Below are 15,707 nucleotides of genomic sequence, written 5' to 3' on the forward strand. Positions count from 1 at the left end.
AAAATTAGAATATATTTAAAAATAGGCATAAAGAATTATATAATACTTATGTTTATACATAGGTCCAGAAATCTAACCATATACAACCTTGAAGCAGGACAGTCCTACAACATTCCTTTTCTTGTCTCCTGACTTCATTCACCACCCCCTTTCTTTTTGAACAGTCATCTACCCGAGAGACAGCACGGCAGCAACTGGCATGTCATGACAAGCAGCCCATAATCAGAAGACCAGAATGACAGGCACTCCAAGCATGAAACTACTATTGCAAATGACCATCTGCAGTGCAGTAGCTTAGTTCACAGGTATCAGTCTATATAGTTAGTCAGGGTGAGAATCTTTCCAGTTAACTGCTAGATTAAAGAATCTTCTGAAGATTCTGAGGACAGAGATTAACTTGTTTGAGTTCACACAATTACTAATGATTGGGGCTGATGTAGTCTAAAACATTTCCTTAGAGGTATTTGGTGATTTTATTTTTATTTTTGTTGTTATTTGACTCACTTTGGGATATAGTTTTATGAGTTTTAGCACATAGATAGATTTATGTAACAACCATCCTGATTCAATACAAAATTGTTTTTTTTTTAATGAGCAGAATATATTTATTGAGAGAAAGAAAGCTCCTGTACAAGAGAGGGACAGGAGGGGGGGCCCAAGTGGGTAGATCCCCCCACAAAATTGTTTATTGCCTCAAAATACTGTCCTATGGTGCCCCTTTGACGATAAGCATTCCTCTTGCTGCTAACTCATGCAACCATTGACATAATTTTGCATCCCTATAGCTTTGCCTTTTCCAGAATGTCACATAACAGAATATATATATCTCCCTTTCAGTCTGTATCTTTCTTTCATTCATAAATATAACTTCTTGATTCATCCATGTTTTGTATATCCATGTCCTTCGATTTGTTGATTCTTTCTCTAGTCCCTCTGCTACTGAAAGACTCTCAAGTGCATAGACTAGTCGACAAAATAAATAAAGTTGACACATTATCTGACTAAAAATTAAGTTGTGAAATAGTCCTAATAATATACCTAGAAAGTAACCTCAAAATTAGAAATTCAACAACATACCTCTAAACAGTCAATGAGTCAAGTGAAAAATAACAATGAAAATGGGTAAATTATTTTAAATTGAGTGATAATGAAAATAAATTCAAATTGATAGGATTCTTAGAGGAAATTTGTTATGCCTGTCTGTGTAAAAATATCTTACAAGAGAAGAAAATTCTACAAAGTAAATAATAAGGTTACAGCGCATAAATTCAAGACGTAAAATTAATAATTTCTGTATACTAGTAGTGAAGAATTGAAAATCAGTAATTCCTTAAATGAAAAATTGTGAAATTTACTAAAAGGAATGTAAGCTTTTTTTCTTAAAAAGAACATTTTTACAATGGGAAAAAGCAGCCTAAATAAGTGGAGAGATATACAGTAATTGAGGATTGAAAGACTTATTAATAGTAAAGAATCAACTGCTCTCAAAATAATGAGTAGATTTATCACAGGCCAAAGCCAAATCAAAATACTTTAAGGAATTTATTTTTATTTTTTATTTATTTATCTATTTATTTTTACGGAACCAGGGATTGAACTCAGAGCCTTGTGCTTTCCAGGGAAGCACTTATTCTACTGAGCCATCTCCCCGGCCCCAGGAATTTTTTTTTAAAGTCAATGGAAATATAGAAATTTCTTTGGACAAGCTATTATGTATGGAAGGCAGACAAATTTGAATAGTGAACAATTTTGAGAAAAAGTAAAGTCAAAAAATTCACATGAGCTGATTTTAAGACAGACTATAAAATTAGAGTAATGGACTAAAAGCGCAGATACAAGCATCAGTAGAACACAGTCAATTTCAGAAAGAGATCTACTTGTATATGGCGAATGATCTGAGACAAAAGTACCAAGAAAATTCAGTGAGAAATGTTAATTTTTTCAATAAACAGCAGTGGTAAGTAGCCACATTAAAAGCATTAAATAGATGTTTGCCTCATGCTATATATAAAATTAACTCAAAATAGATCATTGACATAAATAAATTTAAAACTATAAATTTCTAAGAGAGAACATAGTGTTAAATTTTTTTAATTTGGTGCTAGGCAAAGATTTTGTAGATACAACAAAAACATGATATATAAATTTTTTTTTAATTTGCCAATTAGACCAGTATAATTCAAACTGTTTCCTCTTAAAAGATAAAGTTACATAAACAGAAAGAAACCATCAACTAGAACTTGTCAATGCTGTATCTGATAAGTAGTACATAAAGAACTCTCCAAACTAGAAGATAAGAAAACAAATAACCTATTTTTACCATTGAGCCAAAGATTTGAACAGACACATTACCAAAGAGCATATTTATATGGGAAATAAGCACAACAAAGAGTGGTTAAATTTATGGGCCTCAGAAGTACAAATTAAAGCCACTATGAAATAATACCTTCTACCTATTAGAATGACATTTTGAAAACATGAAAATGGGGGTGGTTAGCAGCAGAGAATGTGCACCTCTGAGATTTGGTGTCCACACAGTCAAATATAGCATTGTGAAGAACAGAATAAGGAGGGAAGTAGGTTCCTGGGATGCAGGGAGGATATGAAGCAAGAATTAAAGTCCACTGGCATAGTGAAGGGAGAGCCTTCCACAAGAAGAAGTAGGTGGCAGGCAGAACCTCCTCCCTGGGCCCAGACTCCCTGCATAGGAGGGGTGCCTTGAACCTGCAGGTGCATCATGACTTCTAGTGACCTTAGAGGCCTCCAAGGGGAATGCACCAGTGGAACAGAGCAGTGGCTGCTGCAGATTGCAGTGGCGAGTGAGTTATTTGGGTTTAGATGTCTCCTGAGAGTGGGTGCTTGGACAGCAGCCATCTTGGAGAAGGGCCAGTGGAGCTCAGCTCTCAGCACACCTTCAGGCCAGTTCTATCAGTGACAGAGTCAGGCTGCTCAGTTCAAATTTTCAGGAGGCTAGGGAGCCAAGTTCAAGCTGTCAAGAGGCACAGGGACTGTTGCAGATACAGGCAGAAAAATAGAGGTACTTAGGAAAATGATGGTCATCATGAATGCCCAAGATAGGAAAGAAATGGAATCTATGAAACAGACTCAAACAGATTTCCAGGAGATTTAAAATTTCACTGAAAGAATACACATCAGAATGATTCAATGTGAGGACAGAGTCTTAGATATAAAAGACAGAACTGCACCTCACAATCATGAAAAGGAAGATTTCTTGAAAATAGCAAGGGGACACAAAACAATGAGTCCAACAGCTGCTAGATGATACAGAGAAGAATAACACAAGATTGATCAGAGCTAATAAAAAACCAGATACTACAAACGACATAAAAATCTGTTCATAGACGTCATGGAAGAAAACCTCCCAAGCAAGGAAAAAGCAGTCAGTATACAAATAAGCGAGGCATACAGAATTCAAATTAGGCATGATAAAAAAATTACACCAAAGTATATAATAGTCAAGATTCCAAAAATTCAACACAAGAACAGGATGTTAGAACACATGTATAAATACCTTATTGTTTCTCTGGTGTGAGAAATTGAAAGTGTAAATAAGGATCAAAATGTATAATAGATATTCTGAAACAGGAAGAAAATGTTTAACAAGGAAGGGGAACTGGGCAGGGTGAGGCAAGGGAATAAATTAAGAAGAAAAAAATGAAGAAAACTTTTGTAAAAAAGGAGAGGAAGGAATGAAAGGGAGGGTAGGAGAATGGGGAAAACTAGTCAAGATACATCACATACAGGCGTCAATTCTCTGTGCCGAACGTGACCATATGAATGCCTAAAATGTACCAATAAACTTACTTAATTTAAAAAAACCTGAAAATACGGATGTACTCACAAATGTGCTAGTGAGAGTGAAAAATGTTACAGTCACTTCAAAAAATATTTAGCTGTTTCGTATGGAGTTAATATATACTTACTATATTAGTCATCACAGGCTGCCCTAGGATGGCACCATGGAATGGATGACTTAAACAGCAAACATTTATTTTCTCAAATTTCTGGAGGCTGTAATAACTCCAAGGTGAAAGTTCTGAGCGTTTTTTTTCTGCCCCAGGCCCTCTTCCTGGCTTACTTTGTCTTCATACAATCTTTCCTATTATTGAGCTATTTTATATCTTGAATAGTATGAAAGATATAATCCTGGATACACATGTCAAAATTCAACTATACATTTAAAATGATAATTTTTACTGTAGACAAACTATACCTCAAATATTTAAAAATCTTATAAAAACTTTTTTTCTATGTTGTATTTATTGGGTTCTAATTTTATTATTATATGACCTAAAACTGAAGTCCACATAGTCTATATTGTAGGCAATTTTAAAGGTTGTTATTATAACCAGTAAGGTACTTAATGTTATTCAATATATCTTGTACTTATGGGATATGTGTATTTATGTATATTATATATTATATACATTCATGTGCACATAAATTTGTACTAGTACAATTATGGGTATAAATATAGATATATGTATTTGCTTGGAATGTTAGATCAAACTTTTGAGTGTTCAAATCTTTGATTGTCACTTTATTTTGAATGACTAATAAGTGATTAAGAGTGATTAGAATAGTTAAGATTGGAGAAATGCAAAAGATTGTAGAATTTCAGTAGAAGTAGATTTATTAAGATTCTACTTATATTTTTAAAGTTTCCAAAAATTTTTGGTGATATATACATATATATATATATATTTTTTGACATTATATCTTTCATACACTTTGCAAATTAATAAATTGTTTTTGGCTGTGATATATTTTATATAAACTAAGAAAAGAGAAGTAACTGTTTAAGATTGTGCCACAAGTACTTTCACAAGCACTGAGTTTCTAACAACCCTATTTTCTGTGTCCAGACAGAATACACACAAAGAATGCTTAAACTGTGTTCCTAACAAAGGCCCCTGGGAAATCACCCTAAGGGTGCCCCAACTTGGCGATCGTCCTCGCACGAATACAAGATCTATTTATTTGTTCCCAATCATCCAAGCTTGACCCATGGGAGCCATGGCCCTCCCTCAGAGTGTTCTCCTCCTGTGAGAAAAGTTCCACCTTTCTCAGCCCCAGTGCGAATCTGCCTTCATCCAGGGTCCAGCATGGAGCCAGAGCCAGCAGAGATGGGGATTTCCTGACAGCAGCAGAGTGGCCAGGTAGGAAGGGATTGGGAGCAGGTGGGGCTCAGCCACTGCCCACAGCAGCCTGCTTCACACAGACACATGGACAGACATTCAGGAAACAGACCTGCCAACTCCATGGGTAGTGGACTAGGTTCCAATGAGAAAATACCTCTCGGTCTACCTAGTACAGATGTGCCTTTCCCCATTCAGGATGTGCTTCCACTGTGCAGCAGATCACGGTCCTTTCAGGAAGGAAGAATAGAAGTAAAGACTGAAAAATGAAGCATAAGACTAGGGTTAACAAGCCTAGAAACTTTGGCTGGGCATTACTAATAAGCTTGGCTAGGAGCGCAGGGCCCAGAGCCCCATTTCATCTTCTCCATGGTAGCTTGACAGACATCCAAGACCCTTTCTCTCCTCATGACCTCTGTCTGGTCCCTTCTTTCCTCATGCCCACCCCTCACTCTGCAGTCACATAACAAATGTGTCTCGTGTGTGGCTACTTTAACTTTTTTCTGAGTCCTAGAAAGGGGGGCTCACTGAGACTGGAGTTTAGAGATGAAGTAGACTTTGTTTAAGATCCAGGCACATAGGAGGGAGGGGAGGGAAACGGAGCAGAGGGGAGAAAGAAAAGAAGAAGTAAGATATCACGTACTGGTACAAATTTCCTATGATGAACATTATCTATCTGTCTGTCTGTCTCTCTTTCTTTCTTCTTTCTTTCTTTCTTTCTTTCTTTCTTTCTTTCTTTCTTTCTTTCTTTCTTTCTTATCTCTCCAATAAAATAAAAATTGAAAAAAATAAAAATAAGGAGAGGAAGACAGTTTGAAGGGAGGGAAGGGGAATGGGAATAAAAGAAGAAAGAGATATCATGCACAGGTACTCATTTTCTATTTGGATGTTATCAATGTTATCATGCACACCTAAAGTGTACCAATACAAAATTTTAAAACTTAAAAATAAAGAAGATCCAGGAGCACAAGCACTCATGATGCAGTTATGCCAGGGGCTCACACACAGGCACACACTAGTGTGACTTAGAAATTAGTGGATGAAATAAATTAGTGTGTAAGTTAGGTCAACATCTTAACTTATACAAACTGTTATTGCCAAAAAGAACAGCAAGAGTACTTGATTCCCATAGGGAGCGACAGGAAAAGATGAATTATATCTCAGAGGCTGTCTAATGAATGCTCGTAATAAGAAGAATTAAGCGTGTTACCTACAATGAAGTCATGATCTCCTCAAGCTGAACTTGCTGGCATTTAAACCATGAAATGGCAATGTTTTTTCCAGTAATTGCCCATCCGGCCCCAGCAGTAGACATTCTAGCAAGGCAGTATGACATTGATATTCTCAATGTAATTTAACATTGCTAGTCTCAGTATTGGGCATTAGGAGCAATTTCAGCATGGTAGAAAAAAGTCACTCCTGACATCTTTCTCTCTGGCTGTGCCGTGGAAAAGCGTTTGTCCTGATCCCAGAATGCTGACAGCTACTGGGCAGGATGCTCTCTTATTTGGTTGTCGACATATCTTACCACTTGCTCCCTCGCCAAGCGTCTTCTAAGGTCCTCGTTAACTCAGCTTCACTGAGAGCATCTTCTGGCTCTTTTCGCAGTACTCCTCCACCTCCTTTGGTTCTGGGAGCTCATTCAGGTGGAAAAACTGATTCACATCTCAGTACTTTACCCTTAATTTTACTCAACTCTCACAATGGCATGTACCTCACTGTCTTCATAATATGTATATCCTATAACCAATCTCCCCAATGTTTCCCCTATGCTATGCTTCAGGAGTCAGGGTTTCTCATGTTGAAATTAACGGGGTTTTAACTATAAAATTATACAATGACATAATTTAGCTTTGGTTAATTTTCAAGTATGGAGCAAATTTTGCTCATGTGTTAGCATATAATCTTACCATATGATAACATTTCCTTCCCCACAGACATGGATGGGGACAACCACACTGCAGTCACAGAATTCCTCCTCCAGGGACTGTCTGGGAAGCAAGAGCAGGAAGAGGTGCTCTGCGGGCTGTTCCTCTGCACGTACCTGGTCACCATCACCGGAAACCTGCTCATCATCTTGGCCATCACCTGTGACCCTCACCTCCACACGCCCATGTACTTCTTCTTGGCCAACCTGTCTGGGGTTGACATCTGCTTTTCATCAGTCACAGCCCAAGATGCTGGTGAGTCATGCAGTGGGCAGCGAGTCCATCTCTTACACACAGTGCATGGCCCAGATCTACTTCTTCATCACTTTCATCAACATGGACGGGTTCCTGCTGAGTGTGATGGCCTATGACAGATACTTGGCCATCTGTCGTCCACTCCACTACACCCTCATCATGAGGCCCAGACTCTGTGTTCTCCTGGTGGCCATCTGCTGGGTCATTACAAGCCTGCATGCTCTCCTCCACACTCTGCTCATGGTTCGACTCAACTTTTGCTCCAACAACACTGTGCACCACTTCTTCTGTGACCCCTATGCTGTCCTGAAGCTCTCTTGTTCTGACACCCTTATCAACAAAATGATGGCTTTCACTGTAGGTGGACTGACATCTATTACACCATTCACATGTATCACTGTGTCATATGTGTACATCTTCTCTAATGTTCTCAAGTTTCCATCTTTGCAAGGAATAAGGAAAGCCCTGTCCACATGTGGGTCCCACCTCACTGTAGTGTCCTTCTTCTATGGTGCAATCCTGGGGGTCTATATGCACCCTTCATCTTCCTTCACACTTCAGGACGTGGTGTCTACTCTCATCTTCACACTAGTGACACCCCTAGTTAACCCTTTCATCTACAGCCTGAGGAATCATGACATGAAAGGAGCCCTTAGGAAACTAATCATTAGGAGACTAGATTTGTCAAGATTTTAGAACTAGAAGAATTTAAAAGAAAAGGACTAAAAATAGAGAAACTAAGGCTGAGAGAGTTGTCTAACTCATCTGTCACTGTTGCTCTGGCTAGGACATGTGACCTTGATCCTGATCTTACATTGGAGACTAATAGATGTTCATAAATCATAAAATCATAAATGTATTACCTACATTAGGTCATAATTCTATAATCATTACCTATATTATGAGCTTATTCTATACAGATAAAAGTATAGAATATACTCACCTGGGTCTCACTTGAGGCCCAGGTGAATTAATTTTGTTGACCCAATATGACAGTTGGGTGCATTTTTTAAATTTTAAATTATTTTTTTTTGGTGGAACCAGGGATTGAACTCAAGCCCTTGTGCTTTCCAGGGAAGTGCTTATTCCACTGACCCATCTCCCTGGCCCTTTAAATTCTAAAGAGAATAAAAAGCAATAAAAAAAACTGAGTTTCAAAACAAGATGATAGGAAATTAAAACTGATTGTTATATTGTGTATTGTTGTCTTCCAAGTAGTTGCTCAGATTATCAGATAGAGGCATGCAAAATTGATAAAACAATTAAGCATTAACTTCTTGTTTGAGTAAATCAATAGAAATTAATAGTACAATTATCTTAGATTCTCTCTCTCTCTCTCTCTCTCTCTCTCTCTCTCTCTCTCTCTCTGTCTCTCTTTCTCTCACTTTCTATTCCCTCTATCCTTTCTATCCTTCTTTGCTCATTACCACCATCTCAGTTGTTCTTTCCTTTTGAGCAGATTATTTCCCTTTCACAGTACCTATTGTACCTTTTGGATCTTATTTACTCTTTCAGTTTCTTACACTAGAGAGACAGTATAATGTTTGCACATACGAGTCTGATTTATTTCAATTATGAGTATGGTCTCTAGGTGCATCCATTTACCTATAAAAGCTTTGATTTTTATCTTTATACCTGAATAATACTCCGTTGTATAAAACTATCACATCCCTTTTGTCCATTCCTTGATTAATAGGCATTTGGGTTGTATGTATTTTTTTTTTTTTTTGGTGTCCAGAAATACAACTTGCCGTTCCCCATAATGTGTCTGAGAGCACCACAATTAGAGCTACACATGACAACTGAGGTGTCACCAACCTCACTGGAATGATCTTATTTTCTGTAATATTGAATTGCATATATGCTGGAAGTTGTCCAATACTTTAGTATGCTAGGGGATGTCTCTGCATTATCTTAACTCTCATACAACATCATGAGGTGTTAGTAAAAATATTCCCATTTTCTAGGAAGAGGAAAGCAAGTCACACAGACACAAGTTAAGTGTGTTAGCTTGTCCCAGTTCATACAATTCCCGATGACTGGGGCTGGCGTGGTCCTCACTGCTTTCTCCATAGGTACCTGAGCTATTTGAGACAGAAAAAGAAACTGCCGGAGCCTCGCAAGCATGAAGTGGGCAGAAAGACAGACGTGCCTTGTGCAGCTCCAGGCGCTGATGGGCAAAAGGCTCCACCTGTGTGTTTCTGCAAAGGCTCAAGTAGGGGGCTGCCCACGTGGAGGACCACCTGCTCCGTCATTTCTGATGTTCTGAGAAGCAGCTCGTGGGCAGGATATACAGACAGCATGGACAATGTGTCCCCACTGCTGCACTTCAGAGCTCCAAGGAGAGCTTCTCAAGGAGGTACTTGAACGGCTCTGAAGGAGGTTTTCCTTGGCTCTTACTTACAACCAAGTTGATAGTTACTCAAGAAACACGTACATTTTCTGGGGTTTGCTGTATGTCAGGTACTGTGTTGTTTTAAAAGGAAATGACTGTGGTCTTAGGCAATGAATCTTAAGTCCTTCAAACAACCTCAACACAGTACAAATCAAGAACACTATCTAGGCTTGCTATTTCTGTCTTGCTATTTCCCAAAGGCTCTTGGATTTGGAGATCAGTCTTCCAAAGTCAGCTAACAGATGACTTCTGTCATGACTGGCCATGGCTTGTGTCACTAGCACTCCCAGAATGCACCTCTCCATGGTACCCACAGTCAGCTTCACCTGGAACTATCCATCGTCTGGAGCAAGATATGCTGAGCTTAGGGAAGGAGACTTCAACTTCAGTTCAGTGGGCATTGAAGTAAATGTTTATTCCTCAAATCTAGCAGTAAAATTAATGGAAAGGATGTTGGAAACCTGCCGTGAACTGTCCTGTGGAGAGGTTGAAGGAAGGGACTGGGGCGCTCTTGTGCAGAGAAGGACTGTTCACAGTGTGGATTATCATGTCAGCACGCACGCACACAGATGTGCAGCCAAGAGTGCAAACTTGTGTGTAAATTGTATCTCAATTTTAAAAGTACCTCCATGTTGTATACTCAGCCAATAAAAACCCAGGCTGCACTGCCCGTGCCGTGAGGACGTCACTCATGCCCACACCTTAAAGAAAATTTGAATAAAAAAGTCACTTCATGTTCTTGAGTTAAGCCGTTACATGTAAAGGCACCAACTCTTACAGAATTTGTCTCTAAATCTGACACAACTTGTACCAGTTTTCCAAAGATACATTTTCCAAACTAGATCCAAACAATGCCAAAGTTCATTAAGAAAAATAAATGAAAAATTTAAAAATCCTATTCATATTCCTCATCAGTCCTCTAAATGGCTCATATATTTCTGTCAGAATTTCAAGATTTTCATAACACAGCTTGACATAGTCACTTCTGCCACATTCCCAGCAGGATGGGGTTGTTTCTCAGCCTTTTTGGTAAGATCCAGTGTGGTACCTAGTAGGCGGGTGCTTCATTTTTCAGTTTGAGAAATCCTCCTTCTAGAAAAAAGGGGGTGGGTGAGATGGACGAAGGAGGAGCAGCAGCAGCAACAACAGCAAGAGGGGGAGGAGAGGAGAAAGGAAGAGAGAGAGGGATGCGGGGAAAGGAAAAGGCAGGGGAGATGAGAGAGGGAAAATGAAGAGAAAAATGTTCTACTTATACTTTCACCAATACTATTGCTATCGAAGTTCCAATTCAAATTATTCTCATGACAAGTAAACTTGCTTGGCTGGTGGCTAGCTTTTTTATTTTCAGGATCATCACATCCAAAGCATTAACGCAACTGGACAAAAAGTCTCAGCCTAATGCTATTTTAGTCAGATAATAATTTGACGAATTTTAAAATTCTGCACAAACTCTGGGTTGCCTAAGTTTTCTATGATTAATTGGGCTAAATTTGATTAATTCCAATTTAAAACTCTCTCTTTTCTTCTTTCTCTGTACTAATCTCTTGAAAGACTGCTATCTTAAAAAAACACTTCATAAACTAGTCTTGTACTTGAGATGCAAGAATGGTTTAGTATTAAGACATTCATTAAAATGATTCACCATATTAAGGTTTTTAAAGAAAAATAGTATATAGTTACCTTCATGATGGCTAAAATGTGTTTTCAGCCATTCCAGACCAAAAAACATAGAACAATAAGGATTTACTTAACATTTAAAGTGCATATAACTCAGTTTTGGCCAGGCATGGTGGCACACACCTGTAATCCCAGCACCCAGGAGGTTGAGGTAAGTGCATTTCAGTGCGTTTGAAGCTAGCCTGGGTTATATGGCAAGACTCTGTCTCAAAAAAGTACATATAATTCAACTTCAAATCCAGAATTTCACTTAATGAGGAAATCCTAAAGACGTTTCCGCTAATCTCAGCAGGAAGGATTTCCATGACCTCGCTTGCTACTTAGCAGTCCAGCTAATGTCGAGTTAGACAGTCTCCTTAGACACATAGAACCAGAAAACAAGAAACCTAAAATCTGGTTGCCTAAATGATACAACGTATGTTTGGAAAATCTTTGTAAAATTTTGGTACAACTAAATTAAACAAATGAAAGAATTCAGTAAGCTAACAGAATGTGAAGTTAACGAGAGTAATCAATAGCATGCATGGATATGAAGAATAACTCATTAAGAGCTAGATTGGTAAAGGAAATTCCACCCACGATAGAGCACAAAATATAAATGCAGAAGAATAAATATGAAATATATGCAGGAAGACGTAAGATATAGATAACAAAACAAGAGAATGGACTACTGCTCATATAGTAGTCAGTTTTCTCAGTGCTTCTCTGTTGTACCCATTAACGATACAAACACTAGCACAATGTCTTATCTGAAGTCATAGAGGTTAATACGAATGTTTCTTAGAAACAAATTTTAAAATTCAGATTTAAACACATGATATGTATCTCCATTAGGAGGAATATGACTTTTCATTTCTCTTCCGAATCGAGCCTTGTCCGCTTTTGCCGTGTCTTCAAATGGCCCTTTTTCTTGAGCAGACACGGTCTTCCACCTCTCTGAGCACTGCTTAGAAAGCTCTGAGAAGTTAACGGAAGCATCTGGGTGCTGCGTCTTGTGCTCTTCTCATCAGGTTTGTGCAGAGAATGCATAGGATGACATCTTGCCTCTCGGCTTTCTGGGATCTCCTTTGTCCAGGTTTACTTGTCTTCCTCAGCGAGGTACAGAGTCGCCCAGTGCCCGTCCGGCTCTCACTTGCCCTGACGCTGTCTCTATGGAGCTCAGTGTACCGCAGTGGCTGTGAGAGCAGGAGCCAGATGTCTAAATACATAATATGGAAATATGGTAATCGAACTAGCCAAATGATCAGTAGATTAAAATAGAAAGTCCAGACATAGACCCAGAAGGAAAATAAGCCAAAAAAAAATTATAATTAACTACTCACAACTGTGGAGAGGACAAAGCACCCTATGTCTACAACTTAAAGGTGCAGGGGGCAATTCTGGGTCACAATTCTGTCCATGAGTCACAGGTCCCAAAAAGATACAGCACAGCACAGGGGAAACCAGTTCACATCTCAGCAGCCAGGAACTAGAAAGGGAGGTGACACTGCCGGCTGCACCCAGCGACACTCCAGCCCAGCGGCGCCTCTGAACGACAAGGCCTCTCTCACTCCCGTGATCTGGTCATTTTCCACCAGCTGCTTTGCGGCCGGTGAGGCTCTTGGGGGACAGCCTGTGGACACCATAGCAATGGCATACCAATGTGGATGGCTTGTTAAAAGCTGAAAATATGGTTGTTTTGAAAAATAGAAACTCTTCTGGGGTAAATACAAAATATGAACTGAGGCTCTCCTATTTGCTTATGAAGTTAAATATATACTTACTGTGTTAGTTAATTCAGGTGACCACAACGTAACACCATGGGCCACACAGCGTGAACAAGAGAAATTCGTTTTCTCATAAGGAGACCAGAAGCTCAGGGTTGAAGTTCTGATTGATTGTTTATGCTGAGTGCTTTTTCCACACCAGACTTTTTTTCCATGTCTGTGCTAGTGAACAGACACACACACACACACACACACACACACACACACAGAGACAGAGACAGAGATGAGAAAACCTCTAGTCCACACACTTACAACTTTTCTTTGACCTTGATTACTTCTTTAAGGTTTCTGTCTCCAAAATAAAGCCACGCTGGGGTTTGTAGCTTCAACGTAGCAATGTAGTAGGGTAAATACACATTCAGCCCATGAAAGCTATCCATCAACCCCAGGGTAGGGGACCCATTGATCCCACTCTTACCTTTTTATCAGAATAAAATAACAAGTTATAGTCACAAAAGCCTGTACACAATCACATCAATCTGGAAACAGCTTCAATGTCCTTATTTACTATCGACGCTATTAATTCATGCATTTGAGCCGAGCTAGTGTCCTCCGCACTTGTTCTGGGTGGGCACTGGGTTTCCTCCATATGTTTCTGCATTTGATTCTTTAGTGCAGATGTTATTAATTCAGGGACTTCTTTTTTCATTTCCAATCTGAGGTCTTCTACATCTTTCTGCAGCTGTTTCTTTGAGAAGCCGTTGATTCATTGCTTTCAGCTGTGTGATTACCAATTTTTTCTGTGTTACTGTCCTCTGCACTTGTTATGGGTGGGCTTGGGTTCTGAGGTTGCATTTTGTTCCTTCTCGTCATTTTGTGTAGCACTGTCTTCTGACCTTTGTTGTAGATCTTTGCTGTAGTTATAACCTTCACACGTACTGAAGTTCAGGTGCACCTCTACAAAATTTGAACTTATCCAACTGCGTCTGGCTTAGGTCTGGCTGCTGTGCTCAGCTCCTTCCCGCTGCTGCCCTTGAGGGTGAACCTGTTGTGTCCCTGTGGCGAGATGTTCTGCTCCTGGACTAGCTGGTTGGATCTATCCTCTACACTCTCTGCAGCAATTGCAGCTGCAAGATTACACCTCAGGCATGTATGCCAGGCCTAAGCTGTGCCTGGAGAGGGCAAGGTGAAGTAGGGGGAAGAGGAAGCTCTCCGCACCCACTTACGGGACCTGGGCTAGGACTAGGTCTGGGGGCTCCGGGACGGGGCAAAAATTCCTACTTGGCGGGTGGAGTGGTGGGGGGTGGCCCAAGGGGCTGGGAGAGGGTCCGGCCCATGCTGCACCTCTGCTGGGACTGGTCCCGCCAGCGCAGGGTAGCAGGAAGCTCTCCGCACACTCACTGGACCTGGGCTAGGACTCTTCAATGTCTTTAAGCTAATTGATGAATTGACAAATATTGGTGCCTCAATATTTGTCAGCAATGAAAATGAGATGCTACTAGTATACAAACACTAGTGACTGCTAGAGGCTGGAGTTGTGGTGCCGGTTAGCTACAAAGGGCAGACACAAGTTCTTTGCGTATCATTAAACTATTTAATACCTTGTTTGTGATGGAAGTTGCAGTACTGAGTACATATGTGAAAATTCATGGAACTGTGCGCTCAAATGGATGATGTTTGCTGTATATAAAGGCTATTTAGTGCTTGCTTTGGAAGCACATATAATGAGGGATATTAAAACACTTAAAATCTAACAAAATGATTTCTTTCTGCCTATCTTCCTGTCAGTTCTAGTTTCTTTGTTTTATGAGCAGAGAATGTAATGTGTAAAACATCTATTTCAAGGAATTTCAGAGGGCTTCATAATGACCAATAGGATGCTAAATGTTAGCTAATACACCTTGAGATTAACATACATATGTAAACAATCACATGTAAAATTCTACAACTGAGTATATATGCATAATGACACACACGTTTATTTACTTGAAATTTTTAATCACTTTTTTTCATTATTTCTGAGGGGGGGGGAGAGAAAGAAAGAGAGAGAGAGAGAGAGAGAGAGAGAGAGAGAGAGAGAATAACAGATTAAGTAAAGCTGAGTGTCCAAGATTGTGAAATAAGTATTTACACAAAACTAAGTTTTTCACACCCCTATTTCGTCACCAAACAGAACACAACCCTAGTACAAATCCCCAGAGATGGCCTCTGGAGACTCAGTCCCCGGGCCTCAGCTTGCCGACGGTCCTCCTGACTAGCCCAGCCTCCAAGCGCGGAGGGTTGCTCATCTGTCCCTGATCACGAGCCTCGCTGCGTGAGCTGCGGCTGGGCGTTTCCACCATCCAGGGCCCAGCGCCGAAGCAGCGGGGACCCCGGCCCTGCGCAAGCCCCGGCGGGGGGCAGCAGCAGGTAAGAGGCGGAAACGCAGGTGAGGCTAAGGCCCCCAGCACAGCCCGCCGCGCGCGGACGAAGCGCACACGCCGCCGCCTGCAGAAGCAGCCCTGCTGCGGCCCTCGTGCCCGGCCGGCGTCCCCGCCCTGCTGCGGTCCTTGTGCCCGGCCGGCGTCCCCGCCCTGCTGCGGTCCTC

General features: G+C 40.3%; 1 protein-coding gene and 1 pseudogene across 1 annotated transcript in view; both read left to right on the top strand.

Moving 5' to 3' along the window:
• Positions 1 to 7,098: 7,098 nt before the first annotated feature.
• Positions 7,099 to 8,038, top strand: LOC101564684 (annotated as a pseudogene).
• Positions 8,039 to 15,414: 7,376 nt separating this feature from the next.
• LOC101565067 (olfactory receptor 1E1-like) overlaps positions 15,415 to 15,707 on the top strand; it is a 20,114-nt gene continuing 19,821 nt past the window's right edge. Inside the window, exon 1 of the mRNA XM_012514296.2 lies at positions 15,415 to 15,529. The gene's annotated coding sequence lies outside the window, so the exon portion shown is untranslated. The remainder of the gene's footprint in view (positions 15,530 to 15,707) is intronic.

Source organism: Octodon degus, unplaced genomic scaffold (assembly GCF_000260255.1).
Source record: "Octodon degus isolate 3935 unplaced genomic scaffold, OctDeg1.0 scaffold00029, whole genome shotgun sequence".
NCBI lineage: Eukaryota > Metazoa > Chordata > Mammalia > Rodentia > Octodontidae > Octodon > Octodon degus.